Here is a 15,638-nt window from a genome sequence, read left to right on the forward strand (position 1 = left end):
CGAGAGGGGCGGTGGCTTCTGGAGCGAGGAGGGTGGCCTCCGAGCTTTGCCCTATAAATTAGGGTGTTTGCGCGGAGGTTTAACCCACCCATCTCACTCTCGAAGCCTTCAGCTCCTATCACCTTGTCTTATCTTGTTTCTTTCAGCCTTGTCGGTGGCACTCGCCCGTAACCATGGTTAGGGGACGGGGCCGGCCTCCGTTGGCCGCCAAGGCGGCAAGGCGATCCCGCTCAGATTACGCCACAGCTTCAGGGGCCGCAGCCAGAGGCAGCCCCATCGACCGTGGCGGGAGAGGCTCGAGGGGCCGAGGACGCCGGGGACGTGGCCGAGGGAGGCGAAGCGCTAGTCCGGCGTCTCCGCCTTATCCTGGGCTTGGCGGGCACTCGGACGGGACGGCGCTGGAGTTCATTGTGGAACTGCATGGCGTTCTGCGGGGCCATTTGCATCTACCCTGCCCTTTCGCTAGGGCGATGGAGGCTGCCAGGCCCCCTGTCTTGTGGTTGCGGGTGCACCCACTGCGCTATGCAGGCGGGCATGGAGTACCCGAAGTGCCACTCCATGCTACTCGGGCGGGGCTGGAAAACCTTCGCCCGCGGCTAGAGCCTCGAGGATGGGCATATCCTACGCTTTAAGCTAGCGGAGCAAAATATGCTATTCGTCAAGTTTTACGGGCACACAGGTGTGTCTCGGCTGCTGCGAAGAGAGCTTGAGCTGCGCCGAGTGTCCCTCCTTGAGCGATAGCGACGAGGGGGAAAGCGGCGGCAGTGGTGCTCTTGGCAGGTCGGGATCCTGGGGGTCAAGTCGGAGTACGATTCCCCGGGTTCCGACTAACCGCCGGCCAAGTTGTCGAGGCCCGCTCAAGCCTCTCCCCTTCCCGATGGGAGTATCTTGCCGGAACCGGCATCGGTGCCTCGTGTTCGATAGGGAGGCACCTCCGCAAGCTCTAACTTCTCCATGTCCTCTGCTTGGGCCACCTCACCGGAGCGGGTGTTGCCCCCCCCCCCGGCTCCAGGAGGAGGCGCGCTCGCGGACTCCGGATCCTTCGCCCCTTCCTGTGCCCTACCCACTGGTGTCAAGCCAGAGGGGCCAAGTGGTGCTTGTCGGGGCTGGTCCTGTTCTCGTCGGCACAGTGCTGGTCCTAGGGAGCCAGCCCTAGCCGTGCCACGGGCTCTGCCTTTTTGTCTTCTTGAACTTCACTCCTCCGCATAGGTCGCTCCTCGTCAAAAGACAGAGTATTTAGGTTAGGACAACAATGCTTTGTAAGTGGAATCGAATCTATCCAAACAAATGAATGAATAGATGCATCCTTTATTAGACTCTCATTTTGTATGACTATTCCTTTGCACTTTCTGGATGCTTGCCGGCTTGACTTATCCTGCCGTGAGTACTTAGAGGAGCAGATCCTCAGAAAACTCAACACAGGAGGTCGTCACCGGCAAGACTCCTTGCCGCACTCAGTGCAACCATGTAAATCGTCGAGCGCGGCTCGAGGCGAAATAAGGTGCTACGTAGCCGTCTGAAATGTTGAACGAGTTCGAAACGAGATGAGGGTGCTTTATGGCCGCTCAAGTCATTGAACAGGCTCGAAACGAAGTCGGAGTGCACTGATCCTAGCCACTACAAGAAATATGTCAATTAACGACCTTCAATATTGGTCACCGAATGGTCATTGATTTCCATTTACGACCTTTTTACAACCAAAAACAAACGGTCAAAATTGAGGGTCCCTAATGAACTATAACGACCTTTTTTCTGAATTTGTCGTAGGAGTTTATGACTAAACAAAAGCATTGAAATTATTTTGGTCACTAGCAATCTGCTCACGCCACGTCGGATCCGACATGGCAAGCTGACGTGGCACAGAATTAGCCCGGTCCAATTCGATGTTTTAAATGAGCCAACCCCATTAATCCAGCCCATTTAATGTTTTTTTCTCTTTATTTTGCTTAGCTGCATGGGCCTAGCCCAATAATCCCCAACATTTTAGCCTTTTTTTATTTTGGGTTGTGGCCTTCTACTCCCTATTGATTTTCTTTTTTGACCATTTTGTTTTTGTACTGGTCCCACATGTCATGTTGATCTCAAAATTGGTCCCACACATGAGAAATTACAAAATATGTCAAACAACCATTATAACTTGAACCTCTGTCACATCATGAATACAATCCAACATATCCAAACTTGGAAAATTTCAATCAAACATGGTTCGCATCAGGTTTACAATCAAAACTAGTTCACATCAGGTAACACAACTAAAAAATCAAAACAATAACTAGCTCCAATGATCAAGAACTCTGTGCTTCTCCTGACTTCTTCGTCCTGGACCTTGCGACGAAACATGAACGAAGGCCAACATCTACAAGTTATAAGACAAAATGGTTAAGAACAAAATAAAAGAAAATCTAACAGCACACTAACTTGTAGGCAGTTTGTTTTTGTAAATGAGAGTAAAACAAGCAAAATGAGGCATAGAAAACAGTGAATACAAGTAGTAACTGTGAGCAGCGAGTAAATCCTACTCCGATCACATCAGGATCATCGAAAGCCCCAATTCACGAACCATTCACACGAGTTGACACAGCAAGCGACAAACAATGAGATGCCTATGGAACAACAATAGAAAAACTCTGAAAAAACTTACATCTCAACGTACCAAACTGATGCATACAGCACAACTTGAAACTAACGAGCAAAATTTTCAAAATTATACAGTACAGGTACAGTACCAGCATTTTCAGCTCAGTATACTTTTTGTGCAAATAAACTGCGGTACATCACAGTATGTTGCTCATGAAGATCTATGAGAATTAACTTCAGAGAAAATGGAATGTCCACAAGATGCCTATTGCGGGGGAGCATCAGGATCCAACCTTTTCTGGATTGCAGCTACGACGTGATAAAAAACAAGCACGGCATAAGTAGTATGATATTTTTATCTAATTAGAATGTCAGGGTTAAATGAGGTCATTACCTCGAAATTGCCCAACTTGTACTGTAAAATCGTTTCCTCACGTAGAAGGGATTGTCGCTTCATCGCTTGAGCCTGACATATGGGGGGAAAGCAAGCATATAATAAGTTAATTGACACAACGAAAAGTGATTTTAATGTAAACCAATGCTAATGTTTGGTGTTTGCACAATAATCTATTGCTGATAGTATCATCAGAAGATACTGTACAGCCTAGCAGGCTTAGCAAGATTTAAGCACAATTACGATCATACATTCAATATCATACACCTAACAAAAAATTTGGATTAGACAAACCTTCCAAAGCAAGACTCCGAGATTCCCAGCTATTGTACAAGGGAAGATTCTAAAAAATAGGAAGATGCACCTATATAATCTAATGGCCGAGCACATGGCAGTAGTTGAGGTCATAACCAGGTTCACGCCCACAATAGTACATGTTCCCACCAGAACATATATAGATGTGGATGGCTAACTCCCTCCTACCTAGACAGGATCCTAACAACTTGCACCAGCCAAAAGGAGCCCTACCAGATAGGTCAAGCAAGCAATGAAGGAGAGCAAAACACCTACTGAAACAGCAGCCATTGCAGTGATGTGGCTGTCAAACTGTGCTAGTTATGACCTAAACACGGTGCTAACATTCAGCATATCTAAGGCAAAGTCAGGTGCGATTTGGAAAGCTCAGTAATAATTCAGAGAAATATAACCCCCGCCTCCTGTCATAATCCAGTATCGCATCCCCGTGACTGGGAAGGTTGTGTTGTTTCAGGAAAGTTGAAGGGATTTTGCTACACAACGGACGGTAAGGAAGTGCGACAGCAGAGGAGATAAGGATCGACGCGGACAGCCAGCTCCAGCGACTCATCAGCTGTGTTTGCTCCAAGGACGGCTCACTACCGATTTGGTGCGGCATCTGAAACCGAAACCCGACCCACTGGGGCGGCGACCCAGATCCAATGCTGGACGGAAAAAGGCAGTCAACCACATCGATCAAACTCCTACCGAACCAGATCCATGCACCAGAGCAGCACGGAACCGACCTCCGGGGCGGAGAGGATCGGAGCCACGGAATCGGCGAGGGAGAAGGATGTACGCACCGCGCGGGGGAGTCGTCGTCGCCGGGCCGGACCGGGCAGGCGGAGGCAGAGGAGGGGGTAGTGGGGGTGGAGTGCACGCGCGCGGGGAGGAGGCGGCATGTCGAGCCCGAGGACGAAACCTCCCGCTGGTGACGTTGACCGATCGCGTGTGGTCCCTGCCCTGTGTGTGTGCCGCAGCCTTCCTCTGCTCTGTGGCCGGCCTAGCCGCCAGCTTCCTCCAGCATGCGGGCCGCAGCGGAGGACGAGGACTGAGCGGATGTGGAGATAGAGGAGGACGAGGACTGGGCGGGAGCCGGCTGCAGCGGAGATGGAGGGAGAGGAGAGACGCGAGGGCCTCGATCTGGATCTGGGAGAGGGAGAGAGAGGACGGCGGTACGTAGGGAGGCGGGTGTTTCGTGCGTTAGGTTTAGGTAGGAGAGGGAGGAGACGTTGGATCTGTAGGACGTGGACGGCTCACATGCCTTCGGTAGGGTGATCAGTGGGAGAGTGATACTCCATCCTCATTGGTTAGAGAAATGTGCCACTTAAAAACTTCTAAGTGCTAAAAACTAAGGGTTTTGTGAATAACTTATCAAATAATCGTTGCAAAATTGGACCGAATCATTTTTCTAAAATATTAGATAATATTTAATATACAATCCACTAAATGGTTGGATCTAAAAAGTTGTGAGACACTTCTTGTGAAAAAGACAAATTTCTCCCGATTCATTAGAAACCAGGTCGAATTTGAACTGCACCTACCTCATAGATTGCTTTTTATTTTTTGCATAAATCTTTTTCACATACAAAAGTATCTATTTAATCATAGAAACATCAAAAAAATTCCAAGATCCAACAACTAGCTAGGAACGGGCATGCCACATTCATGACTTTCGAGCCAAATAATCAATCTCATGGCCACATTCATGCCATACTTTGTTGAAACAATCTAATATTTTGCAGAATCATGCATGTTGGAATGACAAACAATGTTGATTAAGGGAGTTTTTATTTTCCTTGTATGAAAAATTCATTTTCCATTTTTCAAGTGCCAGAAATAAGTTTTTTTGTGAAGAACCTACCATATATTTGTTTCAAAATTGTATATAATAATTTTTCTAAAATACTAGGCCATATTTAATGTACAATTGACAAAATGGTTGGATGTTAAAAGCTTTTATTCACCTCTAGTGAAAAAGACAAATTGACGCCGATTCAGCACGAAGCGGGTCAAATTTGAACTAGAGGTGCCTCATAGTTTTCTCATGATTTTTTCCTAAAATCAGTTTTAGGTAAAGAAGTATCTATTTAATAAGAGATCCAACAAAATTTTGGAAAGATTCAACCCCTAGCTATGAACGGTCATGCCCGCCATTTCGACCGCATTTTGAAACGGACATAACAAGTAAAAAAGATAAAAAAATGCAAAACCTTAGCGTTGTGTCATAATATGTGACCAAGTTAACAAGAAAAATAATAAAATTGTAATACAGTGATTATTTTAAAAAAATGTTCTCGGAAATAGGTGTGAAGATTCATGGCTTTCAAGCGGAATGATCAACCTTATGTCCACATTTATGACATAGTTTGTTGAAACAATCTAATATTATGCACAAGGGTGCATATTTGAATGGCAAACAATGTTGATTAAGGAAGTTTTCATTTTCCTGGTATCAAAAATTCATTTTCCATTTTTCAAGTGTCCGGAATGAGTTTTTTGTGAAGGACCTACCATATATTTGTTTTAAAATTGTACCAAATCATTTTTATAAAATACTAGGCCGTATTTAATGTACAATTGACAAAATGGTTGGGTGTTAAAAGCTTTTATGCCCCTCTAGTGAAAAAGACAAATTGTCGCCGATTCAGTAGGAAGCGGGTCAAATTTGAGTTGTAGGTGCATTATATTTTTCTATTTATTTTTCTCGAAAATAATTTATAGGTACATAAGTATCTATTTAATAAGAGTTACATGGTGTGGTGACTTGACGCCGAGTTTTGGATGGTGGTCGAGGGCCCCAACTCCAGAGCGCGTGAACTTGCATGCGAGCCGCGTGGTCACCGCGTTACCGTTGCGTTGCCACGTATTCTGGGTGGAATAGGCATGTCTGGTGGGTTATACACTCCCTCGGTAGGTGTCAGGAAGAAGAATACAATAGCATAATCTCACGAGGAGACCGAACTAAGGTCAAACATGAATTAGCAGTCAAGTGTTTGATTAGCGGTGCGGGTAATGCACATAGACAATGGACCTAAATTTTGGCTGAGGATGATCATCTACTAAGGAGACTCTCTTGCCAAAATTTTAGCTCAAATGGATGCACCTAGGTGACACTTTCTTTGCAAAGTACCACACTGTGCAAAAATATGGATGTCAAATGAATCAATGGATTCAGCTGAAATTTCACTACACCACGACACTACATTCCCTACAAACGTGTGTTGGGAAAAGTCACTTTCCCCGACCGACTGTTTGTTGATAAAAGTTCTATCAGACTGTTGGTCGGTATTACTCACATGTAACAACCAACTATTGGTCGGGAATTCCGAAATGTATAGCATCAAACCATCAGTCGGTGATAATTGCACTGCTGCCACACAGTCGGTCGGCAAATATTCCCGACCTGTCATGGGTCGCCAACAGGGCCACCAAAATTATCAGTGCGCATGCCAGCGAAACTTAGCGCGAAGCCCACCCGAAATTTTCATATAGCGCTCCCCCACAACCCACCTCCACTAAAAAAATAGCACACCGATGTCTCTCTGCCTCTCTCCATTTTCTCTTTCTATTCGATCTGAGCGGCGGCGGCGGCTATTGCATCCGGCGATGCTTCCACATCTTTGTCCATCTCTTACTCCCACCAATCCATCACCATCACCACATCGCTGCTTCTTTTCCATGTGGAGGTGGTCCTGTGGAACCCATACCCAGCTCCCTTTTCCTGTCCCATGGTAGCAGAGCTGAGCGAGACAAGGTCCCGTCGATCCTCATGGTTCGAAACAAGGTGGGCGGCCTCTTCTTATCGTCTGGCGACTAGGAGCTGTTGGCTGGTGCCCCACCTCTCTAAGCCATCCAAAGCATCCGTAAGGTATTTCTCTCCCTATGTTGTGTGCGCCTATGCAGATTTAAATCGAAGCGATGAACCTTCCATAGCTCCAGTGCCTGGTGCCCCATATCTCTACAGATTGATCCTCATAAAAAAAATCAGTGCTCCCTAATTCATAGAAATAAAGAAGTTTTTTACAGGAGTAAAGTTCAAACCCTAGCCATCGATTAATATTAGGGTCTATTTACAGTGTGCCATTGTTAGCGGACTGAACTAGATAATGTTTCTTTCCAGGGTGAAACAGACTTTAATAGGTCCCGTGGATGTTTGAGTATTTATTCAACTACTAACAATAACAGAAGGCCACTGGAACATGTCCACACATGTCCACAGTCATATGCGTGCATCACATCAAGTGAGTTTGGATAGGTAAATGTTTTTAGCACTTCTTGAGTTTTGTTATACTATTTGCTTTTTTGCATTATTTTATCTTACTCTCACTTTCGATGTGTAATTGAGATTATGTCAGGTTGCTTGATTTTCCTTATCTAGTTATTTCGTCATGAATGATGTGCCAAATCTTATTTTTTGAGCATACAAGTGACGAAACCTAGATTTGACTATTGTTTTATCTTGTTGCAGGTAAGTAGATGTAATAAATTTTGCGTAATTGTTATTAGCCACTAAAGATAACCAGCTCCTTGATTTATAAGTGAGACTGCTTACTTTGTTAAGTTTGAGGATTGGTAGTAAGTGTAATCAATATATCCAATGGCATCGTAGCCAGGTAAGAGGAAGAACTGAGTATTCTTTAAGAAGATGCTTCTATTCGTGCACAATGGCATCGTAGCCAGGTAAGAGGTACATGGGCCTTTGTGGTTTCTCGTCTATACATCATCCTTTCATTAGTCATTCGTGATTAGTGGATGAAAGCACAAGCACAATTGTACTTTTCTTAGAATGAAGAAAAGAAATATACAATCAGAGTGACGTACATTCATGCTACTACATTATGGTCCATTTCTATTGCAAATAAATTCTCCCTGATTTGGACAATAATTTTTCATGTTGAGAAGAAAATTTTAGCTCACCAACTGGACACTATTGACACTGTGTAGTTTGTTTCCAGGGTTCAATCTGTGACATCCTCGACTTTTGCTACAGTAAATATTGTAATTAAGCTACAGTGATCACCCGCAAATGATGCCACATCATCGAGAATTTCCATCGTTGACCCGCATTGAATTTCTATCCGGATTCAGAAATTGAAAACAAAAGATAATTATATTTATAAATTCATATTAACTATTAAAGAAAGAAACTATTAAAAATAATAATGATAAAAGAAAGAAAAGAAAAGAAAAGAAATTAAAAAGAAAATAAAAAGAAATTAGAAAGAAGAAATAATAGAAAAGGAAAACAAAACAAAAGAAAAAGAACAAGAAAAAGAGGAAACCCCCCACCCCCCTGGCCGACTGGGCCAAAGTGGCCGAGCCGAGCCAGCCCACTCCACGCGTTGGAACCCTAGGGCGAGGGAGCCCCCCTGCCTCGCTCCCTCCCTCCCACTTGCATCGCCGCCGCGAGGGGATCCCGCCTCGATTCCCCAACCCCCTCGTGGGGGCCCCACCCCCACCGACACCTCTCTCTCTCTCTCGTCTCCCCCCACGCGCAGACCCTCCCCACGATCTCCCTCACAGCCCCACGGGAACCCCCAGATCTCGCCCCTCCCCACCTCTCGTTCTCTCCCCACCGAGGCCCTCCTCTCCACCTCGCCCCCACCCCGGCCGCCAAGCACACCCCACCGCCGGCCTCTCCCTCCACCGACCCTCCCCCGTCGGCCTCCCAGTCCCTCCCCACGCATCACCCTCCATCGCTAGTTCCCTCACCGGCCGGCGAGCCTCCCCATCTCGACCCTTCAACCGCCGGCGAGCCCCTCCCCTACATCTCCACCTCCCTCTCGTCCCTAACCCCCCATCGTCCTTCCTCCCGCTCATTCCACGAGGGACCGGGCAGGGAGACACCTCCACCTCGCCGGATCCGGCCGGCCTCACCTCGGTCGGCCCCCTCCTTCAACGTCGCCCCCGCCTCATGGAGGGCCTCTTCCTCGCTGGCACGTCCTCACCGGCACCACCGTCATCACCGCGCCATCACCACCGTCACCTCCGCCTTCCCGCGAACTCCGGCTTCACCGGGCCGTCTCATCAACGTTGGTGAGCCCCTCCTCGGGCTCCTCCCACCATCGTGTTCCCCTCACCGTCCCGGTTCCGTTCCGGTAAACGGGACTCTGATCCGTCGATGGTAGTGACCGGTAGGAAGATTTGAAGGATGTGTTCTTCTATGTTGAGTTAGAGCACAGAGTTCTTTGTAACTTTGTTAACAGAGAGAGAGATGGGAGTATCGAGAGTTAAAATAAAATAAGATAAATGATGTATAAGATGCATATGTATGTATGTATGTATGAGATGCGATGTATTTATTGCGTATATAGGTATTTGGAAGAATACGATATTCGCATGATTATGTATCTGTGAATAAAATCGAGTATTTGGCCTAAGGTCACTTACCGGTGGGGCCAACGCACCCGCTGTCTATGACACGGAGGCCCCACACGATAATTAAAAATAAGTAAAAATAATGTTAATGTTTTTATTAAATAAATAAATAGATATATTAGTTAAATTGATTAATTGGATAATTAGAATAATTAGAGTATGACACGTGGGTCCCCTACTAAATTAATCTGATTAATTAATATTTCATTTTAATTAAAACTTGTGCCTATGACGTTGGGGACCCGCTGGTCAGTTGACCAGTCAAATGTTGATGTCAGCATGCCATCATGCTGATGTCATAATAGCTTTTTATTAAATTATTCAAATCTGTTTTTAATTCCTAATTATTGAATAAAACTTTAAAAAAATAATATTAAATAATCCGTACGTCAGATCAAAATATTTTCAACATGAAAGTTGATCAGCAGAACGAGACGAACCCGGATACACGACCCGTTCGTATGTCACGCGTCCCTAGCATAGCAAACATGGAACATTTATATCGTTTCCAGTATGACCGGTAGTAGCCCGAGACCCGGAAAATATCGTCAGATATTCTTCCGACCCGTCTATGACGGATGTTGCTGCGTTAGCTCATGTCTAGCCTGCATCTTGCCATGTCATGCTTTGTGTTGCATCGGTGCTATTATTTATTGTTTATTCCCCCTCTTCTAACCGGTATACCCCGAGACTGACGCTGCTGCCGGGTACATCTACGACCGTGCCGATCAGTCCTTTGCCGCAGAGCAGCAAGGCAAGCAAACCCCCCTTGATCATTCCTATATCGCCTATGTCTTTCTTCCTACTGCTTGCATTAGTATTTTGCTACTGCTGTAGTTAGCTCCTATATCTGATGCATAGCCTATTTTTGATGAACTGCTACTTTCAGTCCTGTACCTTTAATCTGCTTAGTATAGGTGGAGCAGTCATCCCCTCTGACCTCGTAGTCCAGCTGCCCCGCTTGTTTTCAAATCTCGATCTCTGATCGACGAACCAGACCCGACACCGCACATACACCCCCCTTCGTTGTACGACGCTACAGGGATACTATCGGGTACCGAGGGTGACACCTCGCTAAGTACTCCTGATGATATCTCTGTAGTATAGCTAGTTGGTCGTGGTTATCAAGGGTGATTCCTCTTTCACCATTCCCGATGATGCCTCTGTCGTGCAACCCCTCAAGTGTGGGACCCTCGAGGGTGATTCCTCTAAGCCCACCTTAACAGGTACATCGTTCGGAATCCAACGAGGGTGATACCTCGGATTCCCCCCCGATGTTATAACCACACAGTTACTCGACCATGTTACTGGGATCCTTGGTGATTAGTTGTAAGACGGGTGGATTCCCGTGAGACTGTGTTGTTGGCCTAATTAAAATGTTAATGGATTTGGGTATTTGATCTGGGATGGTCGGAGACCTTTTCGCACTAACCTGCTACGCGGGAAGAATTATGGGTACTCGGCATCGCGGTATCAGCCGAAGCTCTTCAGATGCCAGCAATGTAGCGGCGCGCCCCCGAGTGGTCCCGAGATGCATCGCTCTTGTGATTAAGGGATGCTAGGACTGACGTCGGCCGCCCACGCCACGTGCAGGAGCGCGAAGGGGAACTGGGACCACGAACCCTTTGTGCTTAGGAGTTAGACCGGCGGGCTGGCCTCTCTGATTAGTCTTAGGTGGGGCTGCGACGTGTCGATATTTCGAGGCCGGGCAGGACCCGGAAAAGTATGTCCGGCCAGAGTGTTATCAAGTGTGACAGGACATGTGGTGCACCCCTGGAGGGATGAAAATTAACTATTCCACGGTTACAGGACGACTTGGAGTTGTGCCCTGATCTTTTACAACTACAATTGTTACTTAACTGGAATTAGTTTGCCTCAGGATTGCTTCCTCGCAGGGAGTCGAGGGAGGATCTTTAGGCGTGACCTCACTTTAATACTGCTGCAACAATATGACTATTAATGTGTTACCCCTGTTCTACTCTCGTCTATTGCTGCAAGACCCTGAAGATGCTAGTCTTCGATAGGACTAGGCCTTCTCTGTCTATTCTCGCATTGCTGCAGTCAGTCCACATATAACCCCCCCTTCTTTGATACTGATGCATAATTAGAATAGTTCTGATGTAAGACTTGCGAGTACCTTGGATGAGTACTCACCGCTGCTTTGCTCCCCCCTTGTCCCCTTGATCCGTTTGCTGCGACCAGATGATGGAGCCCAGGAGATGGAGGTCCCCGCCGCCGACGACTGCTACCCCGATGGTGCCTACTACTACGTGGAGGCCGCTGATGATCAGGAGTAGTTAGGAGGTTCCCAGGCAGGAGGCCTCGCCTCGTTCGATCGTTGTATCTTTTGTGCTAGCCTTCTCTAAGGCACCCCATGTTTTATGTCTATATTCAGATATTGTAGCTTCCGCTGACTCGTGTGTTTATCGAGCTTCCGTATTCTAGCCCTCGAGGCCCCTGGCTTGTAATATGAAGCTGATGTTTTTTTATTTGTGTCTAGAGTTGTGTTGTGATATCTTCCCGTGAGTCCTTGGGTTTGATCGTACGCATTTGCGTGTATGGTTAGCGTACGATTAAATCGAGGGCGTCACAAGTTGGTATCAGAGCCGACTGCCTGTAGGTAGCCCGCTTTCCAACTCCTTGGCCGAAGTTGAGTCTAGTGTTTGAAAAACTTTACTAACACTGATGTTGTGGCTTACGGGCCCACATCTCAATTGGGTGGTATTAGTATCTTTTACTCCTTTCCTATACTCTGGGCTCTACTCTCTCTTCTCTTTCGGGTCAAAGATTTTACTAACTGTAACATTAGGTTCTCGAATCACATCGACCCGGAGTGCTGGACTATCTACTCTTTCTCCTGAATATATATTACACACACTGTCATTTGACATCCGTCAATCTTGTTTTCAGATGCGTCCCGCAAGACAGCACGTGCGCCTGACACAGGCCACTGAGACGACTGGGTTCCCGACCATTTTGGTCGACCTCCTGACCAGGCTGGGATATCGCTGGTACCCCGAGTACACTATGTTCGAGGATTTCCGCAAGTACAACCAGTACAAGTACCAGGCTGAGGTTCACATCTTCGACCAGAGGGGCGGCGAGACCCTCGAGCGCCACGTCTTCTATGGTATTGGAGTGTCGGTCGAGATGGCCGTCCATGATGCGGCCTACATCGCCATCACCCGTCTCCGTGGAGCGTACCCTCACCTGGAGGAGAGCCCTTTCAGATACATTCCGCATGCTCCTGCTCGGGATGAGATTGGGTCTGATCTCACTGCCTACGCTTCTGACGTTCGGGAGCGCAGCGACCGTTCCTACGTCGCTGTCTGCGCCCCCTACGTGACGCGTCGCTACGACGCGCGGGTTCTGGTGCATTACACTGAGGCAATGGATCGTGCTTTCCGAGCTCTGACTGTGGAGCTGTATGCTACGCGCGCTCGTCTTTACGACGCGTTGACAGAGCTGCAGCCATCACACTGCCCGAGGGTTCCCCCTATGCGCATCCGCGAGCCGAGCAGGACAGAGCTACCATCAGCTCTCGAGTGGACTGATGTTGGGGGTAGAACCCCTGCACTTGGACCTCAGCTCCTCGACTGGATGCGGTACCCTCACCAGAGTCACAACGGGACACAGGGTCCTGTCCCTACCTTCTATCATCGCCAGCTACCAGGATTCGATCGTCCTCTCTGACGTTGATGTAGCCTTATCGCTACATCTCGTTGTGGTACTCTTCCACCGCGTGCCTGCGCGCCGCCTAGTGAGTCCAGGGTATCGTCTAATGCGTCCGGGCTATCGCCAAATTTCGAATTTGTAATCGTTAGTCTGTAATCGAACTTATGTATGGGTCTGTATGTCGAACTCAACTACCATAGAGTATCTATCGCATTTCCCTTTCATTATGCTTAATTACTTCATGAATGCGTGCAATGCCTTTGCAATTACTTTAAGCTAAACTACCCCTGCTAAATATTTAACAGGATGGTTAGACCAGCTGGCCGCCCGCGTGCCCCTGCCAACGATGCACCACCCCCGCCTCCTGAGTATATGGCGGGGATGATCCAACAGTTTGAGCTGAACCGCCAGTTTATGCAAGGGCTCATGGATCAGTTCCAAAGGCCGAACATGAACCAACCGCAAGGCGTGACACTGCAAGACTTCTGCCGTCTCAACCCTGCGATCAACCGCAACTCAACTCAGCCTCTTGATGCTGATGACTGGCTCCGTGACATTTCTTATGAGCTGGAGTCTGCCAATGTGCCCCTGGCGAGCTATGTCAACTTTGTCGCCTACTTTCTGAAGGGTCCTGCTGCTCAATGGTGGGACAGCCATAGGCGCTCTCAGCCCGATGGAACTATCATCACTTGGGCAGAGTTCAAGGCTGCTTTCCGTGCTCGCTACATTCCCCAGGGAATCATGGACCGGAAGAAGCGTGAGTTCCGCAACTTGGTCCAGGGCAACAAGACTGTGGATGCTTATCAGCGGGAATTTCTGGAATTATCTCACTATGCTGAAGAAGACATTGCGGCTGATGCACGCAGGCAGGAGAAGTTCTGTGAAGGCCTCCACCCTGATATCAAGCTGACACTCCTCGTTCAGGACTATGCTGATTTCGCCACCCTGGTGAACAAGGCTATTCAGGTTGAGACTGGTCTGCAGGAATACAAAGATAGCAGCAAGCGCAACCGTGACATGAGCTCATCTTCGGGCTCATCTGCACAGAAGCGGAAGATCTGGATTCCCAACAACATGTACCATGCACCTGCTCCTGCTCCGAGGCCGTCCTATGCTGCACCTCGCCTGCCTCCTCCGCCACCTAGACAACCGAGGCTTCCAGCTCCACCGCCTCGAGTTCCTCCTTCCCGTCCTGAGGACGGGCTGTGCTTCAAGTGTGGTCGTCCAGGTCACCGTGCTAGAGACTGCAGGCAGAATCCGAATCAGCTGACACTTCCCGCAACTGGCAGTGGCAACAACCAGAACCGCAACTTCAACGCTAAGCCTGCTTATGTTCGTGGTCAGGCCAACAACATTGATATGAGTCAAGCTCAAGACCAGCCTGCTACCGTGATGGGTACACTTCTCGTTAACTCAGTACCTGCTTCTGTATTGTTTGATACAGGAGCATCGCATTCCTTTATGTCGGAAAATTTTGCGTACATGCATGACATTAGGAGCGAAGAGATGAACATCCCGATAGTGGTAAAGACCCCTGGGGGCGAATGCCGAACCTTTGTGGTTTGTCCCCATGTTCCAGTTGAAATTGAAGGATTAGAATTCCTTGCCAACCCCATCCTACTAAAGTCATCCAACATTGATCTCATATTGGGGATGGACTGGTTGAAAGCTCATACGGCATCGATCGTTTGTACCACCAAAACCGTCCACCTCCTACACCCTTCAGATGAATTCGTAAGCTACCATGCTCACCTCATCCAAAATGCTGAGGCACGACTATATGCCTTGAATGCATTAAATGCGTCGCCTCTTGAAGGGATTGAAAACATTCCAGTGGTCCGAGAATTTCAAGATGTCTTCCCAGAAGAACTTCCGGGGATTCCCCCTGCTCGAGCTGTCGAGTTTGTCATTGACTTGGTACCCGGTACCACTCCTATTGCCAAGCGCCCTTATAAAATGCCACCACATGAACTCCTTGAACTTAAGCAAGAAATTGACAACTCGCTCCGTCTGGGTTTCATCCGTCCGAGTTCCTCTGCTTGGGGAGCACCTTCTCTCTTTATTAAGAAGAAGGATGGGACAAATCGATTGGTTCAAGACTATCGTCCTATCAACCATGCCACTATTCAAAACAAATATCCTCTCCCTCGGATAAATGATTTGTATGATCAACTTGCTGGTTCCACCCTATTCTCTAAGCTCGACTTGAGGTTGGGATACCACCAGATCCGTGTTCGCAAGGAGGATATTCCAAAGACCGCCTTTGTTACTCGATATGGATCATACGAGTACACCGTCATGTCCTTCGGCTTAACCA

General features: G+C 47.6%; 1 long non-coding RNA gene across 2 annotated transcripts; it reads right to left on the reverse strand.

Moving 5' to 3' along the window:
• Positions 1 to 2,107: 2,107 nt before the first annotated feature.
• On the reverse strand, positions 2,108 to 4,487 carry LOC123425978. Of its 2 annotated transcripts, XR_006621969.1 has the most exons (4): positions 4,069 to 4,478; positions 2,972 to 3,043; positions 2,871 to 2,886; positions 2,108 to 2,356 (listed from the first exon to the last, which is right to left on the reverse strand). It is a non-coding gene; the product is annotated as an uncharacterized LOC123425978 (long non-coding RNA). The 2 variants fall into 2 exon arrangements; XR_006621971.1 differs by lacking the exon at positions 2,871 to 2,886 and having other exon boundaries at positions 4,069 to 4,487.
• Between the last annotated feature and the right edge of the window lie 11,151 nt (positions 4,488 to 15,638).

Source organism: Hordeum vulgare, chromosome 2H (assembly GCF_904849725.1).
Source record: "Hordeum vulgare subsp. vulgare chromosome 2H, MorexV3_pseudomolecules_assembly, whole genome shotgun sequence".
NCBI lineage: Eukaryota > Viridiplantae > Streptophyta > Magnoliopsida > Poales > Poaceae > Hordeum > Hordeum vulgare.